This window comes from Oxyura jamaicensis, chromosome 15, assembly GCF_011077185.1.
Source record: "Oxyura jamaicensis isolate SHBP4307 breed ruddy duck chromosome 15, BPBGC_Ojam_1.0, whole genome shotgun sequence".
Classification (NCBI taxonomy): Eukaryota; Metazoa; Chordata; class Aves; order Anseriformes; family Anatidae; genus Oxyura; species Oxyura jamaicensis.
In genome coordinates, this window is record NC_048907.1 from 294,207 (window position 1) to 300,581 (window position 6,375).

Below are 6,375 nucleotides of genomic sequence, written 5' to 3' on the forward strand. Positions count from 1 at the left end.
CGCGCGACGGAGCCGGCCCCGGGATCGCCGCCGGCCCCGGTGCCGGCTGGGCCGCGCTCCCGCCCTGGCCCTGCCCGTGCCCGCCGGCCGCTGCCCGCCGCCTGCCACCGCCCCGCCCCGGGGCCGCCGCTTCTGGCCCGCTCGCCCCGCGCCCGCGGAGCGCCCCGCGTGAGCCGTTCCCTAATATGGCTTCTTCCTCGGAGCGGGGCCGGGCAGCGGCCGTGCCGCGGCGCGGGTGGCGCTCCGGGAGGGGCCGCCCCGCACCGAGCGGCGCCGTCGTTGCGGGCGGTAGCGGCTGCAGGCGGCCCGTGGGCTGGGGCTGTTCGGGGGCTGCTCGCTGCGGGCCGCTCCGCAGCGCCATGGCCGCGCGGCGGCTCCAGCGGCTCGGTGCGTAGCGGGACGTTTTTTCTAACGCGCTTGGCAGTGTTTTTTATTGACATTCTTTTAAGGGAAAATCTCGCAAACTGAATGTGCTGTCCTGCTCCTCCTCTGCAGTGAGCCCCTGCTCCAGCAGCTGTGGGCTGTTATACCTTTTCTGGTGTGTTTTGTTTGTTTGTTTGGAAAAACCTGCTCGAACCAGCAGGGCTCCTTCTTTCTTTGTAGCATGATGTGTGATACTGTGTTTTGCATCAGGGAAGGAATAGAAATCATATGTGAAATGCATGAGAGCATCTCTCGCTTTGAGCACTGGACACCGTAATAAGCGGTGCTTCAGAAAGTCCCGACCAGAGGGTGCATTGCTGCTGCATCTCCAAGGAACCTGTCAAGCTTAGTGTCACTGATCCCTCATCACAGCTTTTCTGAAGCTGTTCCTTTAATTGTTTTCAAGCAGGCAATTATTTACAGTGAGAGGAGTTCTTATTTCAAGTCATTGCATTTTCAGCAGAATAAAGAGATGATGGGCAAGCTCCGTGGGAGTTTCTGTATGTTTTCCAAGCTTCTCTGTGTCTTCTTTCAAATTCGTTTTAAGATGTCTACAAGCTATAGATTTTTAAATGTCTGTTTTTACTATTTTCAACTGAATTTACAGTCACTCCTGTGGTTATGGCCATGGAAACCCCTCTAGGCCATGGTTACAGCAGTATCGGCTGAACCGCTGAAATATTATTCTTGGCTGCTGGCTGGACTCCTTGACTCTGGAAGATTCCGTTTCAAGTGTCAGGATTCACTCTGCAGTGCTGGCTCACCCATTGTGCTTAAATCACAATGTCAGATGTTACCTTTTTTCCCTTCTGCATTATTGTTTGTGTCCAGATAATGTTGATTTTAGGCACCACAGTTTGCTTGTGTGGAGGTTACTGGAGACAGCTTAATTCATCTCAACTATGAAACATCTTATTAGTCTGAGTAAAAACTGATTCTTAGTCATGCTGTGATGTGATGGAAACTATGTTCATGTTGGAGTAGATTCTGTTTTCAGCTGTAGTACTGTACTAATAAAATCTCGGCAGAGACTGAGTTTATTTTCTCGTTGTTGCCAGCATACTCACGTGAGTGTAGCCAGGATTTCTGCTGGCCTGGCCTGAGTGCCTTTGTAGTGTTGCAGTCATGTGCTTTACAGAGCAGTTTCAAGAAAATGACTCATACAAACCACTCAGGAATGGTACTGCTGTTCTATTTGTTAATAGGAAGATCAATGCAGTTTTCACAAAATGAGAAAGCAAATTTAGTAGCTAGTGTTCCTGTAGTCCTTGGTCATCTATAGCTGCTGGTCGTTTCTGATTAACAGTTTTCCTGCCTCTTCACTGTTAAAATATCCAAAAATGAGAGCTGTAAATGTAAAAGCTGTGCGTGTGTGCTGCTATACTAAATTAGGAGTCTTGTTTATTTTATTAGGTTTGTACTCATGTTCTTTTGCTTCCCCCTCCCCCCCCCCCTTTTTTTTTCATGAAATGTTTAAGGTGTTCTGTTCATTGAGGATTTACTGCTTTTACAACCATTAAACTGTACAGCACAGGGACTAAATGCAGTTTATTCACCCTGCATGTAAACCTAGATGAAACTCCTTTGTTTGGTGGTACTGATAATCAGCTATCACCCATGGTGCACAAGGCATTATGTGGCCTTTGGCTGATGTGGGGGGAGATTTTGTGTGTGACTAAAATACTGTTATGTCATAACCCATGTATTTTTTTGATATTTAGAACATTATTATTGTTTGCTAATTTTTTCCCTATGCATCAGAATTAATAAAGAGTCTTCCTGTGGACTTTCGCCACTTGCCTCTGACTCCATTTCCCTTCAGGTCTCCCCTTACCTGTCAGTGGCATCTCTGTCTATCCGGGGCCAATATGGAGCGAGGTTGGTGCTGATTGCCTGGGCAACACTGTTGCTGGAATGCATTTCTCTGGGAAATGTTCAGCGGGCCCAAAAGCAGATGGGGGTTGCCAGCACACTGTGTGAGAATGGCACGTACAAATTCAAAAAACAACAGGAAAGAGACCATCATGCAATCAAACCGGAACCATAGGTGTAAATCTAATCCAAGTGATTGCCACCTTAAAGATTCCTCTTACTTGCAGTATACAGCAGCTAGAACAAATCATATGTGCAAACGCGGGGACCAGGAACAGAAATAAAAATGGCTAGACCCTAAATAGAACAAAGGTCTGAAGCAGAGTGGAAGAGTTCAGGCTTTCCTCACAATAGTTGAATTCTGTATCTGAGCTATGTTTTGAGCTGTGAATTTGAGCTAAGTTTCAAAGTTTAAAAAAAGATTGAACTGAAAACGACATTCTAAGTGTAAATTCTCACTATCTCCAGAGGAGGTTTCTAGCAAATCAGGGTGTTAAGGGACCTGCAGTTCTGTGTGTACTGTTGTCCACTAAGCCTACAATACAGATACTCACAGATACGTATATTCACTGTGTTGTTCTAATGCCAGTTTTTAAGTGGGACTTTTCTATTCCTTTTTGGCTGAGAGCACAGGGTGTATTTTATGGAGCTCAGTTATCATTCGTATTCATTCCCGTGTAAAGCAGAACTGTGCTGCTGCTGAGTACTCTGGGTTCTTTAATGTAGACAAAGCTTTAGACAGTAAATGCGGAAGATGTATTATATCACAGAGAAACACCGTTACAGGCTGTAGGTAGTCCTCTGTGCCAGCACAGAAGGTTTCATGATAATCTGTGGAACAGTCAGACACTATGATGACAAACAACTGATAAAAACATCTGCAAGTAAAGGAAAGGTGTAAATCGCACCCCCCCCCCCCCCCACCTCTTCACCGGCCCCTATTTGAACAGGACTGAAATAGATGCTAATGATTTTATTAATTAGTGGACTTGGGACTTGGCTAATGTAATCGAATGAATCCGTTTAAAGTAATTCCTAACAAGCTGACAGATAAAGCTACGCAGGCTTTATGTTCAGCATATGAGATACTCAAGGGCTGTCCAGATAATAAGGTAATGCCAATGTAAAAACAAAGGATAAGTGGAAAGAACTGAAAATGGAAGATACTCTTTTGAAAATCATTTTTCAGTCTTTTAGTGATATTTTAAAATTCTGTATTGTCTGAATTATGTTGATGACAGAATGTAGGGATGATCTTCAGAAATGGGAATAATATTCTGACTTTAGCAAATCCCTACATGGATTATTTATTTATTTTGATTACTACTGCCAGTGCAATGAAAACTCTGAAAATCCTTGTGAAAACACAGTAACACTGTGTACTTCGAAACCTCAGATTCCCATTACTTTGCAGTTTGGGCTTCTTAGTGTTTCCTGGAAAGGCCTATGGTCCTTATTTCAAGAAGTGACAAAAGAGGTTAAAAGTGAGCATACAGAAGCACAAGAACAACGGCATGAGTGAAAGTGAAATAAGAGGATGTAATACTCAGCAAAAGTAAGAATGTATTCTGTTAGCATAGATACGAGTCGTGTATCATATGCGTGCGTTCCAATCATTGTGGATGCCAAGTCAAAGCAAAACTTGAAGTGTGGCCTGTGTGGTGTGCAGGTAGGAAGCCTTTTCAGTGTGGGGAAGACTGGAGAAGATCATGAAGTGAGTAAATGGGGCAAGGAAATGAACGTAACTAGAATGATGTATTATTTTTAACTTGAAACTTGGAATACTGGTTTGAGAGGAACAGCTAAGCATGTGAGTATGATAAAATACAGGGAAAAAAAAAGTTTAAAATGGTGGCAGCATTTGTCCTGGAATACTGACTAGAGCTGAAAGTCTAACTTAGATTCTTCCTAAAGGCAAGGCTCCATAGCTTACGTGATCTAAGTAAATGCTGCTGTAGTTCTTCTGCAACCCCCCCCCCCCCTCGGGCTGCACAGTATCTCTCAAACCTTGTGTTGGTTCTGATGCCTGTGCCATTGCACACAGAGATGGTTCGGCAGGCTGAGCCATTTGAAAGCCAACCCATTGAAAACATGTGTAGATGTCTGGAGGCTCAGCTCCTTCAGCAGCTCACCATGTTAAGTGGGTCTGTACTGCCCAGTTCCTCCAGTTCAGGGGTGAGCAGGAGCTCTGCTGCTAGGTCTCCCGGCAGCTTCCCTGGCTAGAAGGAGAGGGGAGCAGATGCCAGAAGGCATAGGGATGCTCACAGCAGCATTGTTATTTAACACTTGGCTGCACAGAAGTTATTCTAGCCCGGGACCCTGAACAAATGTTTGTTTGGAGATTTTGCAGTGTCTAATAATGAACTATTCACATACTAGTGGCTTTGGGACTGATAGGCAAACAGATACTCAGGAGTCCTTTCAGCACTGATGTAAGTCAAGAAGCTTGGGGAAGAGGGTCAGCAGACCAAGGGACTTGTCCTGGGGATGACACAGTGGTTTTCATTTGAGAAAAGCAGACTTCAGGGCTGCCCTGGAGATAGAAGTGAGGTGCTTTTATTCCACCCTAAATTCAGTTCTATCACGAAACCTGTTTTCCAGGGAAACCTGTTTTCTTGAGGAACATCCATGAGAAAAAGCAAGCTTGCTCTTTCTCATGGGTGCACATGTGCACACATACAAACATATCAAACAACTTAATAGTCAGTATTTCCCAGTTAGAAAGGACAGCAATGCTTCAGGATCTTTAGTGTGGTATCTTTGTGTTTAGGTGGTAGATGATACTAATTTAGCTCTCAGAACTATTGATTTTTATCACTGTTTTTCTAAGCTATGAAATGGAGTTAGATGAGAAGAATATTTCATTTTTTATATGCACTTTGTAGACTTCGTTTTCTATGCGTGCATAGGCAACTAAAGGTATTGTTGTACCTTCTTTTTAGCTTACAAAGCTGCACAATATTGATGGAAAACAGTTATTAAGTGTCACTCTTGCTGTTGCGATCTTTTTTTTATGACAATGTGTAGCGAGTCGTGTTTTCATATAAAATGTCTTTTTATTATATGGAAATGCTGCTATTCCCATCAAAGTTGCTTATTGTTCCTTTTATTATTTACTAGCTTGCTACATTTAATTGAGCTAAATGAGTATTGTAAGATGGGCCCACACATGACATCTTTTTGCAGATTATGTTTGCATGCCTTTTCTGGGAGCATGAACAACTCCGTGACTTCAGCTATTTTAATAACCCAGATCTAGACATGTTTAGTTTCTTGCCTGAAATTTGCATGAACATGAAAACGAAGTTATACCGCTGAGAAGAGAATGTTCATGGGATCTCACCTGGTTTGAAGCTCTACAATCAGAGTTAAATGTTGTGGCTTCAGTCATGAATAATTTCTGTCCCTTTAATGGAAAATAGTTTGTAAAAGCACTTCACTGTTGCAGTTAGCATACAAAGATGTTGAATCTTTCCTGAAGGCTCACTGTTGTTTAGCCTGTGACTAATACTGTAGAGCATTAGGAACGGTGTGCTGGTGAGTCTAGCTGCCCTGGAGCTGATGTCTGAAGAACCACGTGGGTGCCTTCCACGGCTGGCTCCTTGCTGCACTTCTATAGGGAAGGCTGAAGTACAAAGATGCTCAGTGTATCTGAGTTCCAGTTGTCCCAGATGTTGTTTGGGTAGAGCTCTGTATTGGCCTCACCTTTGGGCACACATCTTGCTTGGAAAGTGCAGGCTCTTAAGCCTGGATTCTGTGATGTAGGAATGGTTGAACAGTCCTTGGAGATAACTGAGCTGTGTTTGGGATTGTTATTTCAGGCACTTCTCTGACAGCTCTGCTGATACAGGACCTGAACAAAATTATGCAGTTTCAGGAGCTGACTGAAGAAATCAGCCTCCTCCTCAAATCAGTTCTGATGCTATTTATTTGTAAAGAATCATGCTAAAACATATTCTGTACTAAACTGCCACCAGAACAACAAAACAACTGACTAATCTCAAGGTATACTGCTTTCTTTCTTTCTTTCTTTTTTTCTTTTCTTTTCTTTTCTTTTCTTTTCTTTTCTTTTCTTTTCTT

The 6,375-nt window shown here is 43.6% G+C and overlaps 1 protein-coding gene and 1 long non-coding RNA gene across 6 annotated transcripts in view; both read left to right on the plus strand.

The window, feature by feature from the left end:
* TTC28 (tetratricopeptide repeat domain 28) overlaps positions 1-6,375 on the plus strand; it is a 159,906-nt gene that overhangs the window by 48,528 nt on the left and 105,003 nt on the right. The gene's annotated exons all lie outside the window — the stretch shown is intronic.
* On the plus strand, positions 307-2,214 carry LOC118174944. The gene is made up of 2 exons (XR_004754816.1): positions 307-538; positions 634-2,214. It is a non-coding gene; the product is annotated as an uncharacterized LOC118174944 (long non-coding RNA).